This window comes from Accipiter gentilis, chromosome 4 (genome assembly GCF_929443795.1).
Source record: "Accipiter gentilis chromosome 4, bAccGen1.1, whole genome shotgun sequence".
NCBI classification, from domain to species: Eukaryota; Metazoa; Chordata; class Aves; order Accipitriformes; family Accipitridae; genus Astur; species Astur gentilis.
Genome location: NC_064883.1, coordinates 12,820,315 through 12,837,288, shown reverse-complemented (window position 1 = coordinate 12,837,288; position 16,974 = coordinate 12,820,315).

The following is a 16,974-nucleotide window of genomic DNA, read 5'->3' as shown; positions in this document are numbered from 1 at the left end:
CTTTCTAAATATATTTCATTTTATTCTTCCACTAGAATGCAAAATCTGGATGTTTTGGAATACAGATCTCAAGATTAGAGCAGTTGACCTAAAAGTTTTTAAAAAGGAATTTCAACAGTGATTTCATGACCTGAAATAAATGTTGCATAATATTGTCACCATTTGAGCAAGTAAGGTTATGCTGCAAAAGACTGTAATCTATATGTTCATTAAAGTCTATCAAGAACCTGATTCTGTGTGTGTGTGTGTGGCTGGAGTACCCACTGTGGTTTGTCATACGGTTTTATTGACATATTAGGGAATGCCATATTACTTATGAGTAGCAAAACATACGTAGTTCTTTTTTAGATAACAGCTAATGTGACTGCATCTCTTAATCTGTTGTGCAAAACAGATTTGTTTATTTGATACCAACAATATGAAGGATATTTGAGGCATATCTAAGGTCAGTTAGTGTCTAGCTATGACTGCAGCTCAAAGAAATGGTAACAAAGGAACTTAAAACCCATTTTAAGACCCCACTGAGGGATCTGGGCTACTTATTTCATAGTGAGTAACAGTAAAAACTGCAGTTTTATCTCCAGACCTTCTACAAGTAGGAACTGCCTATTGCCTGGGAAGATTTCTTATTCTGCTGTTTAAAAACATCTGACTCTAAACCTGTGTTAGTACAAACTACTGATTCAGTAATATCCAGGACATTATTATTAGTCTCCTGAGGATGTCAGTTTGTGAAAAGAATTGCATGCATAGGTTTGAAAGATGGATCTCTAAAAGTGACAAATGGCAGAAAGTATGCAGAGATTTTAGGTAAGATTGTTAATGACCAGGGTATTGGTGCAGTGGTTTGAAATCCGTAGTAAATTCAAATGATGTCTCTATAGATGGTATGTGGGTATTTCCATTTTATAAGAGATTTAAATATGATTGTGTGCTTATATTTTAGAACCATTTTAAAAGAAATAACAGTTGCACCAAGTTAGCACAGAGCGTGTACCTTTGCACACACATGCGCACTTTCTGAATTGATGGAATAGATAAGGGTTGATTTCCTGCTCATGAGATGAGGTTAATAATGTAAGTCACAGCTAGAAATTGTATCTATGATGTTAGCCTAGTGTTTGGAAAATATTTTATAGTACATTTCAATGTCATTTTATATCAGCAGGCAATACGCTGGGGGCAAAAGTTCCCAGAGCTGGACACTGCTCAAAGGATACTTTACCGTGAGCTGTGTCTTGCTAGAATTTTTTACTAAAAACACAGATACCAGGCCAGTAGTGTCTGAAAAACAGCATTCTGGTTTTGTACTTACTGTGTTTAAACATGCAAAAGGCAAATTAATTAACAGAATTCCTGATAGAAAGCAGCATGGGGAGAACTTTGGTTTCAATACAATTTTTTTAAACAGTCTCTGTATTTTCTTCAGCATCAGGTGGAGTTTACTGTCATCTTTTTGTGCCTCATAACTGAAAATCCATTAACAACCTCTGTTAAAAAAAAAAAAAAAGGCACAGAAGCACCATTTCAGTTCTGATTACCCCTGAAAAAGAGAAAATTTGACACATCAGCATTTCCTGAAACATTATTTTCTTAAATTATTATATTTAAGAAAATACTACGCTCCAAATAGCAGTCAATAAGAGAAACAGAGCTGGGGAAGGGACAACAGGATGTGCAAGAAGCCAGTCAGTTGGTTCAATAACTAGCTAAATGTTCCTGTTCAAAAAGTAGCCAAGGCTTTCCTCGTTTTTCTGTTTGTATCTGACTAATCACAGTCAGGCAGTTTGTTAGCACTGTAATGAAAACTTCCAGAAGTGATCAACTCTTCCCCACCTCCCCCTAACATATGCATACTCCCACCTCAACAACCCAGCCAGAAGTTAGGCAGACTTTAATTTTGAGGACTCCTCCCTCGCTTCTAGCATATGTATTGATCATCCCATGTTGTCATTGATCTGATGGCAGCACATACCACTGTAATTTTCATTTGCCTTTGCACAGATCATGCAAACCTAGTGCTTTCTTTAATATGTTAGCTTTCAATATCCATGGTGGTCTTAGCATAGCTTCTAAGGAGTGATCTTACCCATCCCATAACCAAACTTTCGTATAGTACTGCAGCACACAGTTGGGAAAAAAAACCATCACTGGCAAACAGTTTATTCAAGGTACGCCCAAGTGAGCTTTTTACTTCCTGGCAGTGAGCTGGACACTCGCCCTCCTCCTCCCTTCCCACTCTTGTGGCAGAACAGTGACAGTAACCTGTGCTGTAATCGAAATGCTTTGCAGGCATGAGGTGAAATACAGCGGGGAGGCAGCTGCAGGCAGGTCTCAGAAGGGTGAGGCGTCAGGTAGCAAAGAGCTGGATGCCCACCTGCTGCAAAATAACAACTTCTGGTACAAAGAGCTGAATTTTGGAGTACAGGAGGAAATAAAAATCAAATTCTGAGCTGCAGAGGCATGCAGTCATCTGGATCTGGAATCACGTGGTTGGGGGAATTCATACCTCTGAGAGCTGGTGTTCCAAGATCATTGCAGACTAAGACGTGAGTTACACTCATACATTATCCTGACAAAGTAAGAACATGCAAAAAAAATAAGTCTAAGATTCTGGCACAGTGCCTTTCCCTGGGTTTTGCCGTATTTGAATTACAGATTATATAATTTTCATGAAATACATAGCATAAAATATTGGGTAAATCATTTCAAAGGCATGGCTTTTTAGATTATTATATCAAGGCCATATTATATTCCGTGCTATTTGCTGCAAGTGAAATTAAGATGAAGATAACGTGTGGCACTATTAGGCGGTATCATTACCGTACTGGATATTTCTAGAGTAGAGTTCCTCCCTTTTAGGGATGTGACATGTTGGTATTGAGGACCTGGAAGCTGGAGACTTATTGTGCAAGTGGAGCCTTCTGCGACACTTTCCCTGTGTGAGAAGTTACAGGCACAGCTGGAACACAAGGTCCATCACCATTTTTTGAAACTTTGATGAAATGAACTCCAGCTTCTTAGGTAGGAAGTTAATTAGGTGATAAAATATCCATTATGAGGCTGAAGAAACATGTTGTATCTTTGCAAATACTGTGTGGTAGCTTTATTTCAGATTAAGTGTTAACGGGTCAACACCAGACAGTCTCTTGGCAGTCAGTTGAGTCACCAATGCTAGAAAGTACCGTCTATGCTTTTCTTTCAAATAGGGTTACAGAACCTTCTGGTCTTTTTATATTCTACGTGGGGACTGCTCTGGCCCATCTGAAACGTGATCTATATTACAGATTGCATTTGTCCTTAAAGAGAAATCTCAGGGTTTAGCAAGGCAGCCTGTTTAACAAAGACGATATACTACAGGCACATTAGACATCTAAAGTTGCTGGGAGAAGTTGATGCAGGAAGGTTATAGGCACATAGCTGGCATCTGACTGTGACCTAGTCAATGAACTTAGTTTACTCCAAACAGCATAAAAAATTTCTCCTATGCCACCCAAGCGTCCCTTGAAGGTCTGTCACGTAAGCATAGACACCGCCTCACTCAGTGTATGAATAAGATAAGAACAAAGTCTGAATGGCAATAGCCACAAATGGATGACTCCTTGTGCAGTATCGATTTTCTGTTTATACCGGCATGCCTTGGTTAAAGTTGTGTCTGGGGTCCTGTAACTACCGCCAGATCCCCTTCAGGCGCAACATAGTCTGTGTTTTGCTATTTCCAAATTTAGCCAAGAGGCCTGTGTTTGTTTCAATGAATGTCTGTCTTTGCATGGCATATTTCACAAATGCCATTTATTGCTACGTGCTTGATTCTTTGCAGGGTTTCAAGACTATGATTTAATATCTTAGATTGTCTAAACAAAGCCCTACTTAAAATTTGCTCAGGTTTGCTTAGAAACCCAGAAACCCTGTAATTATAGGGAGAACTTGAAGGAGAAAGGAGTTTCATTAACACCAGAAACTACTGTTTATGCCCATGAACTGTGTAAAACTGCAGTTTCAGAAAGCCTGCTGAAATAATCCTTCAGTGTACTCAGTAAGCCAAAATTTAAAGAAGTGGTACTTCCATGTGACCGCAAGGATTGGGCCCATTGTTTTCATGTGTGATTTCTTCCAACCCCGTATGACTTGATTTACAACGCCTGAAGTACAGCTGATGCAGCCAGCACACCCTACTCATTGCTGGCGTCTCTAGCGGAGGAGCAGAGATGTCAGTGCAGAGGCAGAGCTCCTGCCGCTGTCCTGAGATGTCAGCGGGGGTTCCACCTGTAGATGCAGGGCTGTGCGTGGCCTTAAGTTTGTATTTGGCTAACTGATGGTTTTCTTTTTATTAGGGATATAAACCTACCTACCTACCTACCTACCAATGTACTCTTCTTGGCAAGGGGCCTTTCATCTTCCCAAACACAGTAATTAGGGATATGCATTCCCTACTATGTTGCGTGGTTTTTTTATAGTGCCTTTGAAGGATGCCAGATTGACAGTCGCGAGGCTTCAGGTCCTCTCTTTATCAACAGAGCCATTTCTGCCATTTGGGTTCTGAGCAAGCATTATTTGCACATATTTAACTTCAATGAGACCAGTATCCGTGCATGGCGGCTAATGCTGGGGAGAAACAATGAGCTGGATTCTGTACTGTTTGTTTGTTTGTGTTTGTGTTCATATTGAAGATGAGGAAAGTGCAACTTCATTAAATTAAATTAAATTTTATAACAATCAAATGATTTAGGTAATAAAGGGGGGCAAAGAAAGAAAATGTTGAATTTTAATAGCTATAACCTGTAAGCAGTGCTTTATCTTGCTGCTGCTGTTGTAAGGACTAGTAATTGCAGCCGTCTAGACACAGGAACAGATGCAAAGCAGAGCTTTATTACATCAGACATTTGCCCTACTACGATACAGTCTAATTGCCCAGAAAATATATTTCTACATGAATTATTTCTAATTTGATTTGAACTAGACCAACTGTTGTATTTTGCTGAACTTTATCAAGTGATAAAATGGAGCACTAAATTTCAAACCGGTTTCCATTATCAATCTTTTTAGAGAAAAGGATGAATTAATCGAAACTTAAAATGGCATGCAGTTTTCTAGCAAATAAAATAGTTTTCTTTCTTGCTAATTAAATTTTTGTTATTTCTTTCACCTGTGTGGCTTGAAAAGGAAAAGCAATGGTAACGTTAATTTGTGATTTACTATGTTATGTCTACTAGTGTTGCATGAAAATATTTTAAATTGCAAGTTTAAAATGTGATTAGAAATTATGCTGTTGTGAGAGATGTAAGGAGTTCAGCTTGGTTATCTGAAAATGTCAATCATTTAAATCAAATGGTTTTTTCCCCCCAATTCAGTTTGTTTTCTTTTGAGAGCATTAGCACAGAATCCTGAATTTGTTAATAAAACCTGACAAACATTTTGTGTATTTCAAGGGAGTCTGAATCGTCCGTCTACTGAAAATGGATAATCAATGTGAAATAAAGGTAATTCTTCGGATGCCCAGGTCCGTTGTTTTAAAAAGATGAGATTTTGCTGCGGTGCGTTTCTGTTCATTTTGCAGTTTGTATTCGTACGTTTGTCCCATTTTCTTTTCGCATTTTAAGAAGTGTTTAGGAAATGCAGGGGAATCTCTCCGCGGCTTTCACATAAAATGATAATAGTAACTCGCTTCCTCCTCTTTCCCATCCCCCCCCCAAAATAGAGCATACTACTGAAATTATTTAAATCGACTGAGCCTTTTAAGCAAGTAAACACATTTTAACTAGTTTTTTTTCCCAATCCTTCCATTCATGCCTACTATAGAAATTAGCCTTCACTCTTCCTTCACTTACACATGGATACACACACTTGCATGGACACAAGAAAAATTTCTTTTCTCCTGTCAGCATTCCTACCCAACAATAGTTAGATTAGTGGAAATGAGGGCCTCCGCAGAGAAAGGACATTCAGCCACAGAAGGCTCCCTGCAGGAACAGCTGGTAGGGGTTAATGGCTGCTGAACCTCACAGCCAGGGCCTATTCTCTATTGTGTGTTCAACTCCTGGGAAGGAGGGAGACTTGTGACAGCTTCTGGGGTGCATGGGATCAGAGGTATAGCAGTTAGGTCAGAGAGGTAGTGTTCGGGGGGAAAAGGCTAGCCGGGAATTGCAATAAAAATGAACTGTGCGGCAGGGACGGCGGAGGCTTGAAATCTGCAAAAATTGGGTGCAAATTGCCACAGGGAAACAGTAAAGGATTATTCAGTAACGCGGCTTCTAACCTTTTAACAACTGCGATATGAATTAAAAGAACAATTGAAGGGAGATGGGGGATGAATAATTCATATCTGAAAATGGATGAAATCCAAGTCGGAGCTAAACATGCGCCGCTAATGTATGTTATTTACGTTTGTACGCTAACCTCTTAGAGTTCAGCCCTTCGGATTATGGTGCGAGCGTTGTGGCCGCCTTACCAGGCACACCAGCCACGAGGCACGAGCGATCCTCCAGCGCTCAGCACGCTTAAGCTTAAATAGAGAGTGATTAATAAGTGTATGTTGCCCCCCGAAGTAGGTGTGTTTGCCACACCATCGCGGCGCAGGGAAGGAACCCTCCTTGGAGGACTGGCAGCTGATGCGCTGCAAGGTCAGGTCTCTTTTGGGACCAGAGGGCTCCCGGGGTGGCTCCTCTGCTGGCCGCTTGTGCCTAGCGCACAGCAGGTAAGGGCCTCTCAGCAAAGTTGGGAACCAACGATTTGATGGGCTGAAAAGACCACCTCTGGGAAAACACTGGGATGCTCCTGCCCAATCCCCCCACCCCGTTTTGAGATAGTTTGGCAGGATGCTGTGGTTTTAAAGGGACCTTAGAGGGAGCTGTATTTCCCCTCCGAGAGCTGGTTCCTCTCCACACAGTCTCTGAAAACTTCCTAAATTAAAAGAAGTAGCATGAAATAGCAAAAAAAATATTAGATTGACCAATTCTCCGTGGAAACCTTCTCGCCCTCTACCTACCGCAGCAGTAACCTTTCTATTTGCTTTGCTGCTCTTTCAGTGTGGGAATGTCTGACGTTCAGTAACATTAAATCCTGAGTTGTTGGGCATGTTATACTTGTAAGTTATAGCTTAAGCAAGACAATAGCAAGTTTTCTGATGGTGCGGCTCCTTTGCGCTAGATCCCCTGATTCCCTACCCACACTATGCTTCTAGATATAATATGTAGGAGTTGGGATAGATCAGCACAAATTTCACCCAGTGCAGCTTGGGTGAAAAAAGTTCAGCTGTAATTATAGTGTCTTGGTTTTGTTTGTTTAATCTCAAACTTTAAAGCCACTTAAATCATTTTGCCTTATGTTTTTCTTCTCTCTGTGAGTTTACTTAAAAAAAAAAAAAAAAGAGAGCAAGGGAAAAAAAGTGCTCCATTGAGATCCTCACCTGCAGCAGAAGCATGAAAGATACTGTCAGTGAGCTCCCAGTGAGTCCTTTGGAAGCAATACAGATGCAATACGCTCATTAAAGTTCTTCTATTTGGATTGTAATGGCTGAATGAAAACGTATGAGCCAGTGCCTGAGGCCTTTTAAGAATATTTAAGATGCACTGAAGTGTGTCATGCCTTAGTACACCTTGACACAGTATTGCAGCCCCCAGAATGAGGATTGACAAGTACAGGTAAAAACAACAACAGAGACATAACAGAACAATAACAAAAATGCCTCCCTGAAGTACCGACACTGACAGCTTGATAGAATAAGCAAAAATATCACCAAAATGACTTGCAGGCAGGAATAAATGAGGCTTCCAAGCACTCGTGAGAGAGCGCGCGGAACATTTATCCTGCTTTACGTTGTGGATACTGAAACGCTGAGTGTAAGTAAGTGACTTACCCAGAGACACGCAGCAAGGCAGCAGCACCTGCCACTGCAACCCTTAGTCATGCTTTCTGCCGGCTCGGCAGGCACACCTTGAAAAAAAATACCCTTTCTCCACATATTTTGATATGTCCTCTGTCCAAATGAAGGCCCCGATTCTACGCACAGCTCTGTGCATGAACAGATTTCAGCATGTACCTAAGTCCGTTTTTGATCCTGACTCCCAAAGCTGTATTCAGATTTACAGAGCGGTGCAGATCCTCACACTAGAAGTTGATGCTTGGACTGGGGGAAACAGGTCTGCACTGAAATGTCCATACTTTGGATGCCTGAATTGTTTGAAAACAGTGAGGATGGACCATAAATCTGGAAAGAGAAAGAGGCGAATCGGCACACCTGGGTTAAGACTTCTGAATGCATGCTTTCAGTTCATAGACAATTTTTTTACACTTACAAACGTCTGAAAGCAAGGCTGGTTCAACTTAACTGTAACTTAGAACAGCCGAGTTAGCAGGTGTGCTTGTAAAAAGATGCATTCAAATTCCCATTTCTTTTAATAAAAGAGAAAGTAAGAACAGGGGAGTTTGTTGACCTCTTTGTGTTGCTATTCATATTGCCAGTGTAAAGACACAAAGGGGTATGAAATGAAGAACTCAGACAGGAATTATTCTTATGACAGACTCTCACACTGAGGGCTTTTTACATTTAGTAAACTCTTGATCTCCCCAAAGTGCAGCTATTGATTCCAATAATTTGTTGTCATATTTTTAAAAATATAGATAATTCAGTTTTATGAAACAAATTTAACAGAAGGCGCTGTTTACAAAACCATACTGCTATTTTTAAAGCTGTTAGTTCAAACATTATGTGTGATATCCTGTACAGGATGTGCTATTGAAAGGGTTAAGCTTTTCTGACTTTCAGATACAATGAAATTATGACAGGAAGAAAATTGTGCCATTTTAGCATGAAAATGCTTGTACAAATACTGTCGTTCCTTCCTTCTTACTTTCTTTATAATGCCTCAACGATAGCTAAGATGACAGACATTTGACAGGTATCTGTAAGCATACAACCCAGGCAGCTCATTAAAGTTTTTCTTTCTATGCATCAGCTTTCACAAAGGCAAAAACCCATTAGCATTGACTATTTTGCAGATTAGAAGAATTAAGGGCTTCAAACGTTGGCTTATACCAAGCAATGTCATTTGTGAAGTGATGTTTGCTTTATTATTTCCCTTTCTCTCCCTCTGAAACCAGACTGACATGACTTTAGCTCAACGTAGGGCGTAATGTGCAAACCAAAGGACTGGCTCACCGATGAAAAGAAACACATTCCCTTTTATACATGACTGGAATGGCAAAAAGGGGAGACTTTACATGTACTATTTAGGCTCATTAGAGTACTGATTATGATAGTTCTCCGGTGTAATCTTTAATCGACTTTGACACTAGATTTGCCCCGTTACAAATCCTGTCATGCAAATTAAGTCATTTGTGTTGTTTGATATGGAAAGATCTGCTATGAAATGAAAGATTAGTTCACAGATGAGGCACCAGAGACTGCTGCCCTTGTGCACCGTGCAACTGATTACAAGGATGAGAGCATCCATTTTTACACTGCTGTTAACATTTAGGAAAGAAGATTAAATTAACGTAGTTTATTTCCTTCTTCCTGCATGCAGTTATTTTAAATAAGGTTTCATAACCCTTATTTTTATGGTATGCAAAACTGGTGAAGCTGGATAAATGCAATACCACCATTTTAAATAGGGAAACATATTTTTGGAGGCAATGTGGATGGTGGGTTGGGTATTTTTTTTGTATGCCCTTGAATGAGATACAGGATTTTGCTCCTTTTTTTCAATTAGTAATCAGATGGCAGAGATTTGCAACCATGTACAAAACAGCAATGAAAAACTACTGTAAATTTTCATGTGCTAAAAAACTACCCTTTTGACTCACGACGTACAGGATGCCTTTTATTGTTGCTGTTATTATTTCCTGTTGACTATTTGTATCTTGACTTGGTTATATTGGCTTGATAAGAAAGCTCAACTTAAAGAATGAGGGGGGTTTACTACTTAAAAACATAGTGTGAGAAGCAAACATTGCACATAGGCCCACTAAATATACATTTAAGTAAAATTTACAGTGCTGATGAATGGCTCCAGGTGAGCTGGAGTTGTTTTAAGATTTTAGGACCTCTCATGCCCAACTCATAGTGTTCAGTTGGCATGGTACAGTTCATATGCCTGGCCTTGATTTGGGTAGGCAATCCCTTCCTGGTGATGAAGAATATCAAAGTCTGTATAAGGTCATTTGTTCCGTACTCTCAGAACAGAGTGTTTGATCTGCTTGATGATTTTCAGATGCTTAGCTACTGTTAACACTTCCCTCTTTAAAAAAAATACTGTTTACATTTTAAGCAGATCACCCAATTTCTCTGACAGGGTGGGAACTGTGGGTATCTCCATAATTTCAGGCTGATATAGCCAGAATCTAAACAAACCAAAATAAACGACGCATTATTCACCATGTTCTGCTTTCCTTAAGCATTCTCAGCAAAGAAGCAGCTGTGCAAAATTTTTGTATGCTACTAGTTCTGTATGGGATGGACATGCAGAATGCGCCTAACACCATGGTTGGGGATGGAACTCGAAGAAATTAGTAAGTACTGGTGCTACGTATTCTTGAAGGCAATGGATTATTAAGAGTCTCTAATTAAATGTGCTCTCATGTTGTCCTGACCATTCTCTCTACCCCTCATTTATAATCTATTTACTTTGCCCTTTTTAAAACTATATGTTTAAAGGAAGCACCACGACATTTTGTCATTGTATTTTGGCATAGCACAAATATTTCCTATAGTCTGAGTGTTCTTCTATTGTTTGGTTGAATACAAATGCTATAGTTACTTAAGATTCCCTTAAATGACCATGACACAAGCTGGAATGATCCTTGGAAAGATTATCCCGCTTTTGGATAATTTAAAAGGAATTTTAGCCTTTAGGGTCAACACATCTATTTTCCTGCTTGATTGCTCCAAGATTTTGTGTGATCATTTATTTACAGATCAGTAATGCTAGATATTTCTGAGTTACTGAAAAAAAGCTTTAAAGATTAAACAATTTTTCTTGGGAACCTTGGAGAAGAATCTGCATAATACACATAGTTGCAAAAAGTTGACAGGCGTTACAAATTTCAGACCACCAATGACTTGAATAAACAACTGAATATTTTACTTCATCAGTAATTTAAGATTGAAATAACTGAAACCTATCAAAGATATATTTATTTCACTGTAGTATGTTGAAATTTACAAGGATGTCTTTGTCTCCTTAGTGGCAGGTGACAGTCTTGATGCATCTAAAATATACATCACAAGGATTCACCCGAATATCCTTATTTTAGTATAATTTTTTTTCTCTTTATGTCAATGAAACCATAAAATCCATACGTCTTTTAAAAGTCAGTTTTTTAATGTGTTATATTTATAAAAAGAAATCTATATGTTTTAAAACATAAACTATGATGGTAGAGCTTAAAAATAAGGATTACCAAGGATTATATAATTTAGTTAACATTTAAAAAGTGCAATCATTGGCTACGCATGCGGTATTATTACTGTACAATTATTGTATTAGCATAAAATAGGCTGGGGCATGCTTTCATAAAGATCCATAATACAAATGTACACACTTTCACAAAGCAATCCTTACAATTCGAAGTCATTAGACATCTATCAACATACTTTAAGTATTGGATCTCTTTCTTAGACCTGTTTGAGAGCAACGTCTTGTCTTCTATTAGCCAAAATACCACAGGACTTATACAAAGGATGCAAATGTGTCATATTTTTCTCCCCAGGCTCATTTGCCCTCACTGCTTGATGCTCCCTGCATTATAGTAATGGAGTCCATAAAATGTAATAAGAAAAAGGTGTACTTTAATTAGCCAAGTCATGCTATGAATAAACTGTGATATAAATCACTTCTCTTTATTTGCATGTATGAGTTGTGTATATCAACAATTTATATTAAGTTTATTGAAGTGTCTTAAGGTGTTTTTTTAGTAAGTATGAAGCCAGGCCTAGTCAGAGGAAACCCTGAGACATTAAAATATTCAACTATTGCACTGCCTGGCTGGATATAAAAATTAATGAGAAGACTGCTAGCATACAAGGTTTTTTTTTAAACCCCAAGACAGAAATCAGAGTACATTAGTTAGACCTATTAAACTGCATAGTAGTTCTCTGAGAAAAATGCTGGAAGCTATATCACTTAAGTCTATTTAAAAACAGCTTGGTTTAAATGGATTTTCCTGGTAGTGGAGTAGGTTAGGTCATTTAGTAATTTTTTTTCCTTCTGTGAGTGTTACAAGTTTGTTAATGGCATCCTAGGTATTACAGCCCAATTTTTTCAAATGTATTCAGACCCTAAAGGACACAGAGATTTTCAAAGGCATCAAAACTATTTAGATACTTAATTCCATTAATTTTGAGATAAGCATATGTGACCCTAAAGTGTCTTTTGCTTGTGTATGTGCATTTGGGTGTGTGAGCACACACGTCCAGGACACCACTAACCATTTGTGTGAGAGTTAGGCCAAAGTCTGTATGATTTCAAAAGACATGTATGAGTAAGAGCTCATGTGCAAGTTGTTGGTTTGCTCCATTCAGCCCAAGTTGGCTGCCGTACCCAGTGCGCCAAATGAGATCTCAAGTGTAGCTCATTTAATGGTAGCAATATTTGTTTACTTTCACAGATGTATCTTGGCTGACTCCTCCTGTGACTGTATCTGCATTAGGCTTCATGACTCTTGACCTTTCTGAAAATCCCCCCCATGGCCTCCTCTTAAACAGTCATTGCCACCTGTACAGCAACACCTCTTGTTACTAGGCCACAAGTGGATGTCCTTGCATACTGCACCATTGAACTTGGCCCATTCATTCAGTCCAGCTTTCTGCATGGTTTCATTATCCACCTTTGTATCCTAACACGTGTCCTAACAAATTCCATCGGAATACTTTGTTTTGTGCCAGTATATCAAAAGACAACATCAAAAAAATTCTGTCCCATGATCTCCATCCTAAGCTTATGAACTGATCTGGAGGAACTCACTGTTAATATCGTCCCAACAGGTACCTTCCCTTCTAGCACTACTCCCTGCCATCTTCCTTTTAACCAGATCCTTATGCATTTTACAGTTCTTCTGTAATGTTTTTTATCTTTTCCATCATAAGAAGTCTGTCATTTTTGTCACCATATCATGCTTTATCAAAACTCAAGTAAAATATATGTAGGGTATTCCCTTTTGCTAGAAAGATTATAGCTTATAATGTAAAGTTGGCAGGCCATTCTGGTACAATTTACATTTGATAAACCTGTGCTGCAATGTACCCAGTTTCCTTTTACCTTAACACTTTAATTAAAATTTCCCCCAAATTTGCTCTCAAGGACTTTATACTCTTCACCTCAGAGTAAGGGGATCAGATCCCCATATTCTCTTCCTCACCAAATAAAAGTTTCTAGAAGTAGTATCTCTCTTGCACCTTGTGCAAGAATTCTTAAAATTCTTCATTTCTCAATTGATGCTCAACTGATGGGCAGTTCTGGGATAGAAGTTACTCTAACCCCATTCCACCTTTTTCCTTTATTTCTCATCTTCTCAAGCAACACGAACTGAAACACTTGGATTTCAGTCACAATCACAGTTACAGTATTATTCTGTTATTTGTGTCTGGTTTTATGGCCAGTTTCAGTAGTGTCTCAATTTTGTTTTTCTCCTGATACTTGTGTATACATATCTGGTGTTCCTACTATTTTCTATCCCCCAATCAAATCACACACAAATCTTTCAACAAATTGATTTATTTTCTTTCCAACTTTCTTCTCATAGATATTCTTAGATCCATTGCTGTATCATTAGTTACTTATTTTTTCTATATTAAACCAAAAAGTAATCCTCCAGAGTAGACTGCATCATCTAAACTGCTAAAATCAAATAAGGAAATATTGAGAGAGGCTGTTAAATTATGAAGTAAGTTAGGATGTTTTAGAAAAGCTGCAGCCTAAGTGAATATGCCTATGAATTCAGGTATCTGCAAGCTATTGTCCACTAATGAGGGCAAAACCAAATGAGTTAATATTTGAAATACTTGGCTGACTCAAAAGGAGTATTAGATGAAAAAATCAATACATTTAGAATGCCTTTACCTATGGACACACTGGTCTGTTCCAGCTAGAAAAAAATAACTTTTCTTTAGAAAACTGCAGATGTTGTCATTTGCAAGCTGATTTTTTCCAGATATAGATTAAAAATGACATATCTTTTAAAGTATAAACAGTCATGGAGATCATGGGAAGTCCCCAATGGCTGGAGGAAGGCAAATCCTCAAAAGAGGCCAAAAGGACAACCTGGGAAACTACAGGAAGAACAGCCTCACTTCTGTCCCTGGAAAAATCATGGATTGAGTCCTCTTGGAAAGCATTTCTGGACATATGAAAGAAAAGATAGTGACTGGGGAACAGTCAGCATGAATTTACCTGACCAATTTGATCACGTTCTATGATAAAATGGTTGGATTGTGAATGGGAAGAGGGCAGTGGATTTCATTTATCATAACTTTAGCAAGGCTTTCAACACTGTCTCCCCCAGTATTCTTGAACCCAAGTTGGGATCTGGATAAGTGGGCAACTAGATGGATAAAAACCTGTTTGGCTCATTGCCCTCACAGAGTATTGATTAGCAGGCTGTACTCCACCTGGAGGCTGCTTACAACTGGAATACCACAGGGACCTGCGCTAGGTAGGACCTGTAACATTTCATATCTTTAGCAATGACCTTGTGGAGGTGAAATTTGACAAGGACAAACACAGAAGTCCTGCACCAGCAAGGAGTACCCTCTTGCAATGGTATGACTGGGGACTGCCTGGCTGGGGAAACAGCTCTCCTGAAAAGGCCCTACAGGTGTTGGACAGTGAGCTGAACACGAGCCAAGAATGTCTCCTGGCAGCCAAGGCAGCCAGCTGCATCCTCGGCTGTAATAAGAGCAGAGCAGATCAAAGGAAGTGACTATCCCCCTCTATGTGGTATTAGACTGCATCTAGATACTGCATCCAGTTTTGGGCCCCCAGTACAAGAAAAAACATTGATAACCTGGAGCAAGGTCAGTGGAAGGCCACTGAGATGATCGGGGCTGGAGCACTTGCCCTGTGAGGAGATACTAAAGGAGCTGGGCTTGTTCAGCCTAGGGAAGAGACAATTTCAGGGGGCCTAGAAGCAACCTGGCAGGGCCTGCAGGACACCATGAAAGAGCTAGGCTCTTCACAGTGATGCCTAGTGGGAGACAATGGACATAAATTTAAAAGAGAGATTACAGTTGGATATGAGGAAACACTTATTCATCGGGAGGACAGTTGAGCAGTGAAACAGTTGCCCAGAGAGGTTGTAATCTCTATTCATTCCTGGAGATTTTTCAAGACCAATCTGGATAAAGCCTTCAAGCAGCCTCGTCTGATCTCATAGCTGACCCTGCTTTGAGCAGGAGTTTGGACTGGAGACCTCCTGAGGTCCCTTCCAGCCTGAAATATCCTGCGATTTTGCAGTTCCAGAAATTCAGGATGGACAGATGGTTGCCTCCGTTCAGTTCCATCTGCTAGGATGACATAGTTTGTACTGACAAGTTAGACTGCATGTTTCACTATGACACAGTGGACAAATGACAATAGTTTTGGATGAGCAGGTTTAAAGCATTCAATTGGCAACTTCTTTCAGGAAAGTGCCACTTCTCTTATGGGTCTGAAGCATTAGCTCCATGTGGCAGTGATGCATGATTCACATATTATTGCTGTTATTTAACAGACACCAACTTTGTATTTGGTGATTTACCCACAAATAAAGAATATGCATTTGGAATCAGGTAAAAATGATGCATGTTATAATCATGGAAAAATTTAGGTTGGAAAGGACCTCTGGAGATTACCTAGTCCAACCTCCTGCTTAAAGCAAGGTTAACTTCAAAGTTATATCAAGTTACTATGAGACTTTTAGAGTTCAGTTTTGAAGATCTCTAAGGATGGAGATTTCACAACCTATGTAGGCAACCTTTTCCAGTGCTTATCTGCTCTCATGGCAAAAAGCGTTTTCCTTATTTCCAGCTGGAATTTTCCTTTCTGCAACCTGTGTCAGGTACCTTCCACCTTCCACTATGAATCTTTGAGGAGAGTCCAGCTCAACCTTCTCTAACCTCCCTTTACTCAATGAAAGACATCAGTTAGGTTTCCCTTGAGCTTCTCTGGAAGCATAACAGATTCATCTTCCTAACCATTCAGTGGTCCCTTTCTGGACTCCAGTTTGTTCTGGGGAGGCCAAAACTGCCCACCAGTGTATCAAACCTTCACCCTCAGTTTGGTGTGAGCTGTGACACTGCTGAAGGATGGATAGCATCCTATTGATTGCTCATGAGCAAAGATATTAGATGGTGCTAACCTCACATTGACATTTGAGAGATGTCACCTGTAACTGGCTACCAGTTAGATTTCTAACAGCTAACCCAAACACTTTGAACATATGATCAAGTCATTTTTCACCCATATTTCACCCAGTCCAAATCCCAATTTTGTTTCAGGGGAATTATGGAAAACAACGTTGAAAGCCTTATTAAATTCAAGGTAAATTACACCCACTGCTCTCTCCTTAGCCACCAAACCACTCATGTCATCACAGAAAGAAGTTAGGTCAGGTAAGATTTACCAGTTATAAATCTTTGCTGGCTGTTCCTATTAATTTTCCTGTCCTTCAAGTTCCTGGAAACAACTTCCATGAAGACTTATTCTTAATTTTCTTAGGAATTAAGTGAGACTGATCAGCCTAGAGCTCCCTAAATTCTCCTTCTTGCCTATTTTGAGGATTGGCATAAGATTTACCTTTTCTTGGTCAATATGGACCTCCACTTTGCAAAGATGATAGCAAGTGGTCTTGCAATGACATTGCCTAGCACAGATTCATTGCATTTCATCCTATGGACTGGTATATGTCCAGGCTAATTAAGTAGTCCTAAACAGAATACCTGTCTATTGTGAGTACTACTGTTCTCCCCCAAAATGATGCTGTTTGGCACAGGGATCTGGG